We start from the raw sequence: 17,549 nt of genomic DNA on the forward strand, positions 1-17,549 counted from the left end.
ATCCACTGGAGAGTTGTCTGTCGCGAGCTCGAGAAGCTGCACGATTTTGTCAAGCTGAAAGTCGCACAGTGCTTCCTCTTGGCACATCGCTGTCATGTGGGATGATCTCTTCCGAGCCACTCTGGACAACCTTTAGATTATTGGAGCTAGCCCAGATGTTGTCCAACCTCTGCTTCCAGTAGAGCCCCAAATCCGACTCTGTTTTATAATATCCACGAGTTTTTTCACGGAACCGATTACTGCAAGTATAAGTAACATGTCCCCGCAATGCGACGTGGAATATCTAATTTTTAACCAAGTCACGTATGGAGAACACGCCTGGGTTGTTTCGCACATACTGGTACAAAACGTGCATTAGATGTATCCGTTGCTCGGATGAATTGTAAAAACACGATTATGCGGTCTGACACAGTCCGCTGCATGCGCCACGCACCTCCGTGTGCCTACTCCTCTTTCAATAACATCGTGCGTGGTTCAGCAAAGAGGCCAGAGCTTTTGTCCTGCGTTGGCTCTTTATTTCACATAACACAGTTTCAATGTGTGGTCTGTGAGATGGGAACTTGCCTGTGAATCAGAGATTTGACAAACAGATCCGGGTTCTCCCTTTCGATGAGTGTCTCCAGAGAGTACCTGAATACCAGCAGTCCGCCGATGTCGACCTCGCAGCGCCTCGAGGAACCGTCGACTTCACTCGTGAAACATCTCAGTCGTTTCATGAATTTCCTATTCTCTGGCATGTCCTTGTTATAGCCCATTTGCACAACTTTCTGTTTCAACCATTGCATGCCCGTGAGTTTAGATATGACCGACAGGAACAACGCCTTGCCCTCTCCATTGCTCACACAGTCTGTGATCCTTCCTATCGAGTTGTCCAGAGATTTGAGATTCAGGGCGGTAATAGGCTCTGGCAAGACGACAGCCTGCCGGCCACACGCTGGTGTGTACATGGAACCCTGTAGGTCCTTGACTTTCTTCTTGTCCACCTTGCTGGCGTTCAGTGTGTCACTGCTGATATCTATCCACTCGAACATGGAACCTAACTCACCCTTCTCGTCTCTCATGCATAACATAGCGTTGTTTAGCGAAGATGCCTTTTTCCTAACCAACTGTAGACGCATGAACGCCTTGAATGCTTCCTCGAGCGTTTTGTCAACTGAGGCTGCTTGCGAGCCGGTGTTATCTTCGGCTCTTCCTCTCCTCTGAACACTTCCATGAGACTGTATAGCTGGGTACTGGATACGTGCTAGCCCATGTCATCGTCCGTGTCCACTCTGCCCAGATCGGATTGTGCACCGCTAGAGGATTCTTTGTCACACAAGCTCCCTTCGCTCATGTCTAATACAAAACAAAATAGGGGCCCGTGAGCAAAGTCCTCTCTAATAGGAGGTGACATGCTGCCAAAATCTGTGTTTTCTAGAGTTACTTGCAGAAACTCCCTTTGCAGCAATATGTCAGATATAACAGAAATTGAAACGTTGCTCTGTCATTCGGAGACAACGCACCAAAGGACAATGTGTGATATGTCTCCTTGTGCAATATGTCGGTCCCAACCGCTAGGAACAATGCATTCCTGTTGCAAGGCACCTTGATCTTCTCTACCACAGCTGTATTTGCCTCTCTGTGAGGCAATGTAGTACACTCCATGACCCCAGTCGTGTCTCTCCTAGCTGCCATGACTACTTGGTGTGGTGTTCTCAAGTCTGACAAACACTGACTCGTGTAACCCCTATGCATACATGGGACACGAGAATAACTACCCTTGTTAGTGCTGCATGTGTTGCGTGTTATATAGACAGCCTGTGCTCGGATCCACAGTCTGTGCTCGGATCCACAGTCTGTGCTCGGATCCACAGTCTGTGCTCGGATCCACAGCCTGTGCTCAGAAGAACCCAGTTGACTTTTGTGTTGTATAATCATGTATAGTCATTTGAATGTCATGGTCTCGCTTCTACAGTGGGTGAAATGTGCAAGCTGAGTACACGTAAATAAAACAATAGAAAGAAACGAACGGTCATTCACTGTCTTTACTGGGTGAAATGTGCAAGTTCAGTACATACATTGCAATGTGAATACAGACAACATAAATAAATACACTGTGTATAATAAAGCAATACCGATGCACACAATCGGGGTGTGAAATAGACATGTTCAGGGTTTCATGTTCACGGACGTGAGTATCAGGCCCATGGCTTGACCCCCATGAAGTCCCAGAGATGTTGTGGAAGGACCTTGATTGTCTCCTGATCAACCTTGATCACCCTCCTGCATAATTGTTGCAGAGTAGGAGGCGGTCTGCTCACAAATGTCACCCGTTCAGATGAAGTCATGTGGTCCAACACACTTGGAGCGTGGAGAAGTGTTTGCTTTCAGCATTGTCTGTTTTAAGCTTAAATCCAGTGGCCCAGAATGTCACATTGTAAACTCGAAGGTCTGAGGTTATAATTTTGAAGAGGTGTTCACAACTTTTTTCATCCATATAACAGATCGCTGCAGCGGGATTACAGTGGTATCCCTCTTTCATTCTTTGTAGATCCTCTATCTGTTCTCTACATTCCAATGAACCTGTGTTACGTCCATGTGTAAGTCCCCACCATGCACCTTTTAGCAACTGTATCATGTCACGCTTCTCTTCCACTACACATGCCCCAGAAAACATTTTTGGACCACCTTCTTGTCTAGCCATTAAGTATCCTATTGGGACGTTTTCAATCACAAGAGTGTCAAGGTTTTCCCTGCAATAGACTCGGTCGAGGTCCATGTCAAATCCGATTATGGTATTCTTGAACTTCAGCATACCTGAGTGCACTATTCCTGGAGCTGTGCCATTAAAGTTTTCTGCAAAGACAATAGCCCCATTGTCAACCTCGGGACTATTCAGGAAAGACTCAATGTGCTCTTCAGATATGGAGCCCCACCAACACTTGTTCAGATTCTGTAAAAACCAAGACCATGTTCGGTTCAATACATACCAGTTCCCAGACTTGCTGATCGGTGAGTCAGAAAAACGGTATGAGTCAAAATGTGCGTTGTCCATAAATGCCACTGATCCAGGTTCTAATTGCAACAGATTAATCTTGTTCCCAGTCTCTCTCTAACCAAGAGTCTCAGTCACGTTCAGACACGTTCACTCATTGGCAGATAGAGAAGATATGAGGTTTGGGTGACTATAGTGTGCAGAGCTATATGAGGCCACACAACCCCAGAAGACAAACACTGAGCAAGAGCCTGCACTCGGACAGTCAGCCAGCGCTCAGACAGTCAGCCAGCGCCGGATACTCAGCCAGCTCGGATCCTCAGCCTACACTCAGATCCTCAGCCTTTCCTCGGACAGTCAGCCAGCGCCGGACACTCAGCCAGCTCGGATCACCCGACTGAGCTAGGATCAACAGCCTGAGCTTGGACAGTGACCCGCAGCTGAAACTCTGGTGGTTCACAGCTTCTGCTTCTTCACGCCAATGATAGGGGAGGGAGTTTTCTGTCACACTCTGGTTAAAAGCCCTAGCAAGATCCACATCTGCCTCACAACCTCTGAGGCTTCATAGGCTCAGGACAGGCTCAGGTCACCCGCCATGGAATAGCACACAACGTCTTGGGTTGCTTCAAGAGCGCAGTTTGTATTTGAGTTTAATCCAGGTGAAGTTATTGAGCTGAACGACATGGCGGATAGCAAACCTAGATTTATCGTAACAGAGAAACCTAAATGGTACGACGACTCAAGCTACAAAGATGTCTTTGCGTGTACAAGGACTCTTCGACTCCGTGGCCAATCTAATGGTGTGCAAGCAAGCCGAACTGTCTGAAAGCGAGCAACGGCGCAACCCAACAACCATCCACAAGACTATCAGGGACAAGGTGCTCCAGAATGCCAAATATATCAGGCAGGAACCGTCGGTTGAACTGTTACGTGCGCTTATGGACCTAGTGGATGCCGAAGGAGGGAACGGATTTGACTGTATTGCAAATGTAGACAAGGTTGGCATGAAACACCTGCTTTTCGCATCCGGTAACTACACACTCTTCTATGTGCCACAAAAGGAGTTGAAAAGCCCCAATGGTAAGAAGAAGGTTATCCCTGTTGTCACGCAGTCCTTTGGAACCCACAATATCATTTTATACGACAAACACAGATCCATGATCGGAACCTACATCGTACAAATGCCGCAAATCGGGAAGATCATGGGAAGACATTCTTTTTACAAGAGGTGCTGTTTGTTCCGGGACACAAAAGTCTTGAGTTGCTGAAGGTTGTCACGAATTCTGGGACATGGCCCTAGTGCCCACGGACTTAACAGCTCTCACGCCTTGCTTTCAACAAATCCATCCTTCCCAGCTACTGAGCAGCGACGCCAAACTGGGCACCCAGAGCAACAGCGAGATAGATCCCATGTGCCAGGAACAGATGCGGCTGAATCAACGAAGAGCAAACGTGATAAGAGCCTGGATTGTCTCCGGGAGAGCAAGTGAGATACAATTTGACACACTTCCGTTACGAGAGTGGTGGCAACCATACTGTCTATTACAAAAGGAACAGTGGGTCAGTGGATGGCAAGAAGGCATGCCTGGTCCCGGTTGTCATCCTGAGACAGGGACAGCATGATATATCGTGAGCTATATGTGTCCACAACAGTTAGGTTTTGCAGGGCCGTGAAACGAAGTTGTCTTAAGGGCAGCGGGGAGATAGTGAGCAGTTGGCTTGACACAATAAAGGACTTGAAAGGGATACCTTCATCCTCGGACCCGAGATGCATCAGGAGATATACAATCCTGCATTGGCACCGATAGGCCTTCTAAACATACAGTCGAGGGAAAGGAGCGCAACAAGTTCAAGACCGGAGTCCAGAACGCTCTGTACTCTATAGCCATACCGGAAGCTGTTCCCATTTGTACGTGGATGAAGAACATGTCAACTCTGCTGATGAGTGAACCATGGCTGACTGGTGAACATCTGAGGAGATAAGCTGTTTGCACGCTCCTTGCATTAGACAACACTCTCCTGCACAGCATCATCCCTAAAGAATGGGTCATTAACAATCGCCCGTGGTCAATGTGCTCAACAGCCATAGCTTACAGGATAGACTCAGCAAAGCTCTCGTGGATTGCTTAACGTCCACGTCCACAGAGCACTGGAAACGCAAGATACTGATGTCCTTCCAGGGGGCCCCAAGTCAATCCATGGGGCCTTCGGCCCAGGCTATGCGTGACATTGAAAGGAACACTAGCGGTTTCCTTGACGAAGTCTCACGGGAGCTACAAGGAGCGAGCCTCTGATGCTGTGGAAGCGACTAGCAAGGAGGATGAGGATGATGAGGAGGAGGAGGAGGTGGAGGAGTTTTCTGACAAGGATATGCTTTCAACCTCAAAGTCATTCAGGGCCAAGTTAGACATGAAAGCGCAGACTGCCAGGTCGCAAATCTACGACCAGACCACGAGGTACAACAAGCATATACTGTGCGAGGCCATGGTAGGGAGTGGTGATGAGGGAGAGTGCGATGAAGCAGCTGAATATGAGGGCCTCGGTGAGGACTTGGCAGCAACGATGAATAAGGACAAGATCGAGGGTCCTAATGAATACGATTACAGAGAGGAGGGCAGTAGCAGTTCTGAGGAGGAGGCCAAGAGGCGTTCTGTGCGCAGCATCAAAGTAGGAGGAGGGCTGTTCAAGGCTTGGGCATGTGTCTCGTTCAGAGTCCGAAGAAGAAGACTACCCTCACCAACCCGGCTCTGGTGGTGACACTGTTGTGTTTAAGCGAGTACTATCATTGTCCTCAGATGAGGAGTTGAGCAAACCCCTGTAAAGCGCTACAAACAAGAGAAGGATAGACGTGTGAAGGAGAAACTGATTAGCGCTGAAAAAGAAACGCCTGTCCCGACCTTAAAAAGAGAAGAGGAGACTAGAAAGAGATCAAGTCCAAGAGGTGTAAAACAGTAAAGCCTAATAAGAACACACATGCCCCCAGAAACAAGATTCCCCGCCTTACAAAAATGAGCTTTCAGCCCCAGAGACGGATGACTCGGAGATGCAATGGGGTGGGGTCAATGGCAATATAAGCCCTACTTCCCTAGTCAGCCAGCTTTTAAATTGTAAAATTTTTATTCTTTACATTTCCAGCGCTTATTTCTACATCCCATATTTTCTGATATAAAACAAAAATTGAAAACAGGTCAATTTGACCCTAATTGTGTCAGAGTCCATTTGTAGAGATATGATTGTAGGAAATGATTTGTAGGATATGATTGTTTGGAAGGCTTAGGAACCTTTATTATACTCTGTATCTGTGTCTTATGTTTAAGTCTACTTTGCCGCATGCTATTCATGTTTTGTATAACGATTGTTGAAATGGGTTAACTTCTTGTCATAGTTGTGTTCTGTGAGTATTGACCACGCTGTACGAAACACTTTAAAGTAAGTCACAGCCTTTGAGTGTCTGAGTGTCGTTATTGCACGTGTGCACACATCTTACCTATATCAATAAAGTTGACTCATAATCACAAGTTGAATGACTGTCACATTTATTATACGGTGAAAAGACAACCATGAAACACATGTACAGCAAAGCTTTCTCACTGGAGGTTCAAATGGCAGCAAATTTCCTTGAATGTAAGCTACCCCACTGTTTCATGATGCTACAATATGCTCCCGTGATAAATCAAGACATGCATACATGACTGTGGACAGTGAGTGAGAGACGTGGATGAGAGAAGAGCAGTCAGCCTGCTGGCTCTGCGAGTTTGTGAGGACTCTTGGGGAGTTTACACACCAGCATGTGATTCAAAACTACACACGGGTTCACTCTTTTAGTAGTGTGTTACACTGAAAACTCGACATGCTCTGGAACAGATCTGTATTCCACAGTGCCCTCGGGTCCCAGTAGAACCATCAGGATCTTAACGCTGTAATATGCAAAAGTGCACTCTGGAGTAGGTCCAGATTGGTTACACTTTGTGAACATTATGACTGGGGCCCATTTGGACAAGGGCGAAATAGCGTCATGTGCGAAACAGTTTTTGTCGTCATCATGAAGTAACCTCGACAAGTGTAGTTGGTGGTCTACACTGGGGATCTTACAGAGTGCTGAATTCTTGAGAGTAACCTTAGCGAAACCCTGCGTGCAATCCAGTGTCGCCACTTCAAGCCTCCACAGTCTGAACATCTTGGCTTTCATCCTCAGTACGATGTCCCTAACCAGTGTCTTCAGCTTGACAGCGCCAGAAACCCTCTACTGTCAAGTCTCGTTTGCAAGGTTTCGGTCGGCCGTACACCGCACTTTAGAGCAACTTCTATCGTGAGCATCTTCCTCCTCACCCACGGCTGTCAGCCAGTTGGGTATATCCGCGCGTAATCCTTGAAAGTGAAAAAGTTACCATCTAGGGTCGATATGCTCGGGCGTGGTCCTTTCACTGGGACCGAAGCCTCTCAAGTGTTCAATTGCCGTGGCCAGTATACACGATGCGGGTGTCTCGGGGTTCATCGCTCGAAGCTGTTTGCACAGTTTCGAATGGGGTAAGTGTTTTGTCACCATAATAACACAGAGCCTGAGCAAGCCCTCGCAATGTTCGCCGAACATGGAGGACTGGGGCTTGTTGAAATTCCTGCTGAGGTATGAGACAATGTCGATCATCACGGCTCCTCTACTGATTAGGATGTCCGTACACTTGGTCATGTGCGTGGGCAGAAGCTTCCACTCTAAAGCAACTTTGAGCGTCAGAAAAACCTGCAGCAGTAATCCGTGAGCCGAGTTAGATGCGTCCGGTGGCCAACGCCAACACGTGCTTACATCCTCGAAGAACTGTGTGTACTGGAAGATGAACACACCTTTGCACCTTACAGCACTTAGAAAAGCCGTCTTGGGGACCAGCAAACATGAGAGGGAATGTTTGGGTCATGCTTTGTGACAGCAGGACTACGTTGTCCTTGAAACGTTTTAGCTCTTTCCCGTTGTGAGAATGACCATGCGAGTATCAATCTCCCCGGGATCTGCTTGATTTGTAGAATCACCTCACCCCGAGACTCTAAGGCTGAATCCCATTCCTCCCCTTAACCCTAACCCTTTCCCTTAACACTAGCCCTTGTCCCTTGAACCAAGTGGCAAGGGCTAAGGGGGAAGCCATACCCCTAAGAAATGGGACACTACTTGGTTACGGTTACGTCATCAAGCATCGCCGGTACCTGGCTGCTATAAGTCACCAGAGGCGACAAGTTGATCACAAACTTCCAAGATGCCGTCTGCCAGTGTGTGCATGTCGATTGCATTGATTTTAGTGATTTTTTGCGAGTGTCTGCAACAAATCAAAGAAGAAATCAAGCGAGGAGAAGAAGAGGTCTACAACGCCTGCGAATGCTGGTGGATCAGTTTATGGTATGTATGGTTTAGCTGCAAACAACGTAATGTTGTATTTATCAGCAAACAACGTTATGTTGTACTAACCAACACAGTAGCTAGCTAGCTGAGCAGGACTCGTGTACATTACATGGACTTGTATTATATTGTAATACGAACCCAGTAAAGATCTATGTGTATAAGTATTATTTTGTCTTTTATTTTTCTGTAAAAGTCGAGTCCTGCTATGTGCTTTGTTCTGGGGGGAGAGACAACTCTAGTCACGATGTGTTTTATTTTGGGGGAGACGTGTAGCCACTAGCTAGCTAGCTATGTGCTTTGTTGTAGGGAAGAGGAGACGTTATTATTTTTTTTTTTTGTAAAAGTCGAGTCCTGCTATGTGCTTTGTTCTGGGGGAGAGACAACTCTAGTCACGATGTGTTTTATTTTGGGGGAGACGTGTAGCCACTAGCTAGCTAGCTATGTGCTTTGTTGTGGGGAAGAGGAGACGTTATTTATTTTTTTTTTTTTTTGCTTTGTTTTGGGGGAGAGACAACTCTAGTCACGATGTGCTTTGTTGTGGGAAAGGGGAGACGGTTTAAAAGTAGTGTGAAGGTTTTTCCAACTCAGCCCATTAATGGTGTGTAATGGTTTTCTTTTCCAGACTGGTGATCCAACAACATACTGTGCCATAAACCACAACATGCCTATACTGCGCCTGTGGTTCGATGTGGAGACTGAGCTGAGGCAGGATTTCCGCCTCACCAGAAGAGCGATGCACAGCTTACAGAGGCTTTTGCAAAGGGACCAGGACCATGGCTGGGGTAATGAGCTTGAGGTACTCATATACACCTATTGGCTGGCACATGGACTCTCTTATCGGGTGGTGGCCCGTGTCTTTAATGTGCCAAAGGCCCAGAGTGGCCCAGAACATAGGGGACAATCTGAGGAAAGCAATCGACTTCCCTCAAACAGTGGACCTGCCTGTAGTGGGTCAGGGATTCGCGTTAACATTTCAGGAACCCCTGCATTCCACAATGTGGTTGGAGCAATCGATGGCAGCCACATACGGATAAAACCACCACAGCGTCACAGATTGGACTATTTGAATTATAAAGGCTTTTACTCAGTCAATATGCAGGCAATATGTGACTCAAATGGCAGGTTTCTGGACATTTTTGTGGGGTATCCAGGGTCTGTCCATGACACACAGATAATGAAAAACAGCAGTTTTTACACCACAAGACGGTATCCCCCAACAGGCTACATCCTCCTGGGTGATGGTGGGTATCCCTGTTTGGAAACTCCAATTTGCCTCATCACCCCATTCAAGGAGCCAGTGCATGGAGAAGTACAACAGCGATTCAACTACTACCAGTCAAGGGGCGCAGCATAATTGAAAGGGCGTTCGGCATGATGAAGACCAGATGGAGGTCAACGCTTTTCAGAGCTTTGGAGGTGAAGCCCACGTTTGCTCCCCAGGTAATTGCTTCATGTGCCTTTTTGCACAATGTGTGTATGGACAATGGTGACACACTGGTTCCGGATGAAGACATTATAATGGATGATGCCCAACCTCCCGTGGACACATGGCATACAATGAAACCTCTGGGAATGACACAAGAAACAGACTGGCTGCCTTAGTTTCAGGCAATGTGCAAGCCCCATGAACATGACCAGTGTATACATTTTGTAGTTCTTTTATGTATGTGTACTACTTAGGTCTGTTTACAATAAACATTTGTATACACAATGCATGGTGTTTTGTATATCTCTTTCAGGTTTTGAATGTCACTCATGTTCAGAAACACATTTATTCAGCTACTAACCGTTATGGTTCTCTGTGGTTGTTGTAACCACTACTTCAATGAAATAATGTGTTTAAGTAATAAGAAAAAAAGTGTTATGTTGGCATGTTTCTATTTGCTTTTATGAAAGACTCATGATAGGACTTCTCACAAAATGATTAACTTACTGTAATATAACACATTTAATATATTGGGATGAGATGTGCCAAGAAGCGTGTGTGTTACAATGTGTTTTTCACTCACCAGCTTTGTCAGCCGCTTTACACCAAAAGCTTTTACCTTGTTAACACAATTATTTCAGTATGAGTCAATGTTTCCAAACAGTGCTTAGGAATCTCCCCAGTGTGGGATTAATAAAGTCTCTTATCTTAATACATCGAAGGTTAGACCCCCAAATAGTTAATTCAAGTTTGAATTGCACAAATGACTTGACCAATGAAAGTAAATGGGCAAAACAATATAGCTTTATTGACCAGAATAAAAACAGGACATTAGTCAGTACAAAAATATACAATTGAAAACAGGGAAAGAATAGTGCAATATCAAGTGTAGTCTGAGATTTGAATATTTAAATATGATTGTAGTGCAAGGCTGTTCAGTGCCATGGCAATAATATTGGAATAGTAAAATATACATGAGGTAGATAATAGTAAAAAAAAAAAGGCACTAAAATGTATAAAAATTTAGTCTGAGGTTTGAATATTTAAAATGAATGTAGTGCAAGGCAGTTCAGTGCAATGGCAATAATATTGGAATAGTAAAATATACAAAAATATAAAAAATATAATAAAAAAAAAAAAAGGCACTAAAATATATGAAACTCAAAACACTTTGCAAAAAAACAGTTGCAAATGGCAACCAAAACCAACTATAGCTTCTCAACGATCTTCTCAAGGAGGGACAAGAACCGCTCTGTCGTGGCCTTGTTCTCGGCCTCGCTCTCCTCGTGGCGCCTCTGCTCTTTATTTGACTCCTCAGTGAGGAAATCCAGGATGGGATTTTCTTTCTTCTCTTTCTCTGCTAGCTGGGGATGAGGGCTCACCAATCGCCTAAAAGAACAAGATAGATCTTGATTTACAATCCACAAATGTTTTTGACCATGTCATGTGGAAATGTATATAATAATAATATATATATATATGTATATATATATAGAAATAAAAGAGAGAGAGAGAGAGAGTCCATTACATGTTCTGCTATTCCAGACCACAACATTTACTGCATTACATACCATGAGGATTGGCGTGGGATCAACATAACTGGATGCCACCAACACAGGAGGGTCGACTGAGGGCCTGGCACCCAACACCTCGTGCATGTCCTCGTAAAATTGCCAGGTTGCAGCGGTCACTTCCCCTCTGTCCGTACCTGACCCTGTTCTGGGAGTTCTTAGTTCCTGGAAGGACACACAACACACACTATAATCATGCCTACAACCATACTGTATGCATTCATTACATCGTATTGAGATTGAAGATGCAGATTTTTTTTTCATTAACAGAACATCACATACCTTGTATTTTTGTTTCAGATTCTCCCACTTCTTTGCTGCCTGTTGGCCAGTCACTTTTCCCTCCAAACCCATTTCTTTCACCAGCGTCCTGTATCATAACCAACAACAATGTAAATGAACAGGAATGAATTACAAATTACAATACAGTAACAGTTACAAATATACAGTACTAATACAATAATGAATGTATGACTCACTCCCATAGTTGTTTTGCGGCATATTTTGATTTTAGAAACTTTGGTTCCTTTTCAGTCCGAAAGAAGATCAGCTGCGGGTTTCCTCTGGCGTCCCCTATGCGATACAGGATGTACAGTAAAACGTCAAAATAATATTCCCCACAACAAAGCACATAGCTAGTGGTTACGTCTCCCCCAAAACACATCGTGACTAGAGTTGTCCCACCCCCAGAACAAAGAACATAGCAGGACTCGACTCGACTTGTACAGACAAACGACAAAATATAATATTTACGAATCCCCTTCCCCACAGCAAAGCACATAGCTAGCTAGCTAGTGGCTACAGTTATGTCCCCCAAAAAAAAAAAAATAAAAGACATCGTGGCTAGAGTTGCCTCTCCCACGGCCCCAAAACAAAGCACATAGCTAGCTGGACTGGAAACATGCATGGAGTCCATTCAAATAAAAATGCGGACTGCTATGCAAATCAGCAATGTAACGTTAGCAAACTAGCGATTTTTAAAAACATTTCAATAAGAACATGGTTGCAACTATATATGTACAGGACTGTGTAGAGCACAAAACAACACCGTCGTAATTTTTAAAACTAATCTTTAAGCCGAAAATATTTACATTTATGGGTCTCTCTGGTCGACCTGGCAGCCATGTTCCCTCGTTGCGGAATGTATCTGAGCTTGCGTCCTTACTTGGTCGGAAGGGACCTCTGGCCCTCCCCCTAGGCTCTAACACTCAATCAAGACGAGGATTGGGACAGCACTAGCTCTCACGGGAACGCGCACAACAAGGGTTAAGGGAAAGGGTTAGGGTTAAGGGGAGGAATGGGATTCAGCCTAAAGCCCGATTGTTGAGGCTCATCGACCCCGCGGACACATTGCCACCATTGAGAGCGCCGGCACCCAGAACGCCAAAGCTCAGCATGTGCACAGGCTCATTGCTCCAATCGCAGTTATGTGACGAATCGCCCGCCGTGTCTCAAGCGGGCGTTCCCTTGCTCTAGTGGGTAGCAGTTCCTCTGCCCGCTCTCGATGAACGGGCCCAGCGGTTGAAGTGCCCTCTCCCGGATCTACACAGTTCACTTTCAAGCGCCTGGCCTCGATCGGAATCTCCGTGTCCGCAGCTTTGCGTTTGTTATTGATCTGGTACACATCAGCGAAGTTCTTTGACCTTGTTCGAGAACCACTGGTAAGGCTGTATTCGACCAGGGCCAGCCTCAAAATATCTATTCCGTAGTACTCTTTGACATTGGACGCGATTCTAGTCGGCCGACGTGCTGCATTGGTCATCAGTTTAGCGAGTCCCTCGGGGCACAATCATCACTGACTATGATATTGGTCAATCTGTACTCCCCTGCGTGTAATGACAGCGGGAGCACTCTGTGTGGCACAGTTGCCACGCTGATGTCTCTACTCAAACACGTGTATCGTGCGAGGTTCAACAGTTCGGAAGGGGACATTCTCTCCTGAGGGAAGAGCGTAATGCACAGCGTTCCTATCTGGATAAACGCCTTGTTATTATTGTTCAGGGCCACGCGCGCGTGAGGTTTGCCCGTATCTGCTCGGGCGCTAGATCTCGAATCTTTGTATTTCGCGTGAAGGGCACGAGCGTCGATTGCTTTCATGTAGTCGAGTTCGAACGACAGATTGTTCTCGGCAATGTACACCCCAACCAATTTGGATAGGTTCTCTGCGCACGTCTTTTTACAAAACCCTGTCTCGTTCCCCACGCCGCGGTATCAAATGTGAGCGATTGTACAACTCCCACATAACGCAGTACCAGCTGAACACATCGCCCCTGTGGCGGCATTCAAGCACCACATGACCTCCGACGCCATGTTACAGCAGTTGCCTCGTGTCTGATCTGGGGTAGAGAAGCAGCACGCCGTACAAAGTCGCTGATCTTGAACATGAACGGCGCTGGTGTTCTATCTTTCTGGTGACAGACCAAGATGTTTCTGTGCGTAATGTCCCTGTGCTGGATGGCTCTCGATCGCAAGTAATCCAGTGCTCGTAAGGTGTCCAGTTTGACCATGGGCACAATAGTCGAGACGTTGCAAATGTTCAACATGAACTCAAGCAGTGAACATAGGGCCCAACTGGTACCCGGGATGTCACACCAAAGGCCGACTAATGTGCGCAAGATGTTGCGTGTTTCATCGAAACACCCATCATGACCTCTTCCACTTGTGAGGCAATGTGTGCATAGCGATTAAAGTCCGAGTCTATCTCAGGTCTGCTCCAGTTCACCATGTCTGGTTGGTTTTTGCAACGAGGTCCTTGTCGAGCGAACGTTCACCCCAAAGCCTCCTCGCCCCAGAACTGTGTCCTTTGTGGTTATCAGTGTTTCTATGTCGGTGGCACATTCGAGGTCCCGGGGTATATCTGTGTAGAGGCTCCATGGACTGGCTTCTTTGGTAGACCTTAGAGGCTTGTATATTCGCCCAAATCTGTCCACGGGTACGTTGGGTGTCTTGGGCCTAGTTGTATCGTAGCTAAGGGCTAGGAAGCCATCTAGTATGGGATACTGCTCCTGACGGACTGCCACAGTTGACGGATTATGATGTTGACACTTGGCGAACTCTGGGAATAGGGGGGTCTTGCGTTCGGTGAGCAATGCCCGTGCACGTTTGAAGATGATGTTGGCATCCTGATTGTATGGAGTGCCATTGAAGTTGACCACTAGGAACAATACTATAGAGTCATACCGCGCTAGCCCATGATCCCCATTTATGTATACAATTACGCGTGTCTTTCCCTCGATTTCTGGTTCCGTGTCTATACTCACCATCGCCGCGTCACGGCGCGATGGGAGAAGCCTATTGAGCACTGTATCCGTGTCTTCATGTTGGCTGAATGCTAAATCGCCACACTGTACTCCGAGCCAATCCAGCACGCCGCGCAAGTCATTGTAACGCAAGGTCTTAACGTAAAACAGATTGTACCGCGCCACCAGATGCATCAGTTTGTCCAGGTTGTCTGTAACCTGTATCTGGGCCATTTTGGCGAGATCATCAACACCCACGCACCCCGTGTTCATATCTGGGTTAGTAAATAATACGAGATGAACGGTGGTTCGGTTTCTCGCAGAGGAATCGTGTTCTCTGAAAACGCGTCGTTGAGTGCCTGATTGTGGCAGGTGCGCCAGCCACGGGTTTGCTGCACGACACGTTGAAATGCGAAAGCTCTCTCCAGACTACCTTGATGCACTTGAGAGATATGTAGCAGAGAGCCGACACATTGTACACACCCAGGGCAGACCTAGAGTCTCTACACGCTATGGAGTGCGCTAGCACGGTGTATCGCGAAACCCAAATCCCAGAGTCGATAGTTGTGGACAATCGCAAACTCTCCAGATACTACATATATCTTTTGTTTCGTTACTGCAAGAGTTCGCGTCGCCTGTGACAAACAACCGCTGGAGCCGCATGTCTCACTGGAAAGCCCACAGCTCCTATAGTCGACATACCCGCGAGCTGGCTCGAGACTAACGTGTGTAACAACTACCCTCGGCTCCACCTATGCCCCACAGCAACATCCCAGGGCCCAAAAACTCCAAGTGTCTTCGTCAGCCTCAGCAGCTATCCCAAGCTCTAGAGCGTGAGCGACATGCGCCAGAGCGTTGCAATAGCAAACACGTAGTCCAACACACCAAAGCCTCCAAAAGGCCCGGATACTGCCAGGAGTGCGTTTTACGGTGGATATAATTCCCCAGTTGACAGTGAAGAGGAATATTGAGGGTACAGTGTCCAGCTCGTGTTGAACATTTCGGAATTGTCTGTGGCTGAACACACTCTCAGGGGCTGTGCATCCGAGGAGAGGGGCTGCGCATCCGGCGACAGGGGCTTTTCATCTGGAACGAGAGTAGACAGGGGTAGGGTTTAATGTTGGGATCATATTAAGCTGCCTCTGTAAGGCTACTAACAGTTGTACACATCACATCAAGCTGAGTACAAAATCAAGGACAATGGATGGGCCTACCCGGGGACAGGATATCCGCGATCAGCGTGAGCTACTCCAGAATGTGGAGAGAGAGCAGCCAGAATCCCACGCTGCTGCGATCCGGGACAAGATATCCATGATCAGCGTGAGCTACTCCGAATGTGGAGAGAGAGCAGCCGGAACCCCACGCTGCTGCGATCCCTGGGCAAGATATCCGTGATCAGCGTGAGCTCCTCCTGAATGTGGAGACACAGAATACAGAATGTAACACTGTGCATTGCAGAGTTGAACATGCAATCACAACTGACGACAGCACAGTAGCAACATGGTGTGTGGTTTGTGCCTGGACGTGGTGTTAGCCAAGGAAAACCCGCAGAGCGATGTTTTGCGATTCTGCCAAACTGTAGTCACTGCTACTGCCTGAAGTGCATCCAATCGTGGAAGCAGGTCTCATACAGAAACAAGCAAACCGGTTTGTCGTGGTCCGGAGTGTCGAACTGTATCACGTTATTATCTCAAGAGTCATCAGTGGGCGGTGTAGACGAACCCAAGAAGGTGTTGATTCAAAGATATAAGAATCAGATGGCAGCCATACCGTGTCGATACTTTTCGCCGGGAATGTGCAGTTTGGGACCTGAATGCTTTTACAAACACGAGCACGAACATGAGCATCGTATGACGGACAGTGTGCCGTTCCTGCAACCCCTGGAAACTCATCGGCCTTTTCCACAACCCCTGAGAGCTCATGAGCAGTTTCCACATACAATGGGAGTTCAACAACCTTTTCCCCAGGCCTTGGGAGGCCATCATCCGGTTCCACAGTCCGTGGCAGCTCACCAGCTGTTCAGCCCATGGGACCTCACGATCAACCCATGGGAGATCATCAGCCTTATCAATAGTCCACCAGGCCCCAGCCGCAGTGTCAACAGACCATGGAATCTCAATTTCAGTCCACGTGCGCTCAGCAAGCATTTCAACAGTACATGAGAATCTCGATGTAAGCCCACGAGAGGCCAGCAGCCATGTCAACAGTACAATGGGATCTCAGTTTTAGCCCACGAGAGCTCATTTTGCGTATTCGCGTATATATGCCGAAGAGGACGTGGATCGAAATATCCTGAGTATCAGATTGCTCACAGACCAGTTGTTGCCTTGGCGTCATCAGGAGCCCACTGTTATTGCTGGCATAACATAACATAGCCAAGGATTATAGCTTTTTCCTGTATGTCAGTATCCCGTGCTTGTGTCATACTTGACTATGTACCTTGTTTTTAACATTTCTCTTGACACGACCCTGTGTTTGTTTCTGCCATAATGTGTTGTGTATTTGAATACTGATGATTAAAGGTGTTGTCATTGACATGTCTCATTTATTGTACAACCTGTGTTTACTATGGAGGTGATTGACTAGTGCACCTCCGGCGGAGCTTTTTCGTGCATCCCTGTGGAGGCTGGGGGCATTGAACCCGAGTGGACAATGTTCAAAGTTTCCATTGCTGAAGCTGCGGCGAGGAGCTGTGGTCTTAGGATCTTAGGTGCCTCAAGGGGCAGTAACCCACTTAACACCGTGGTGGACACCAGTGGTCAGGGAAGCCGTCCGACTGAAGAAGGAGTCCTTCCGGGATATGTTATCTCGGAGGACTCCGGAGGCGGTTGCAGGGTACCGAAGGGCCCGAAGGGCTGCAGCCTCTGCCGTGAAAGAGGCAAAGCAGCGGGTGTGGGAGAAGTTTGGAGAAGACATGGAGAAGGACTTTCGGTCGGCACCAAAGTGTTTCTGG

This window comes from Perca flavescens, unplaced genomic scaffold, assembly GCF_004354835.1.
Source record: "Perca flavescens isolate YP-PL-M2 unplaced genomic scaffold, PFLA_1.0 EPR50_1.1_unplaced_scaf_3, whole genome shotgun sequence".
Classification (NCBI taxonomy): Eukaryota; Metazoa; Chordata; class Actinopteri; order Perciformes; family Percidae; genus Perca; species Perca flavescens.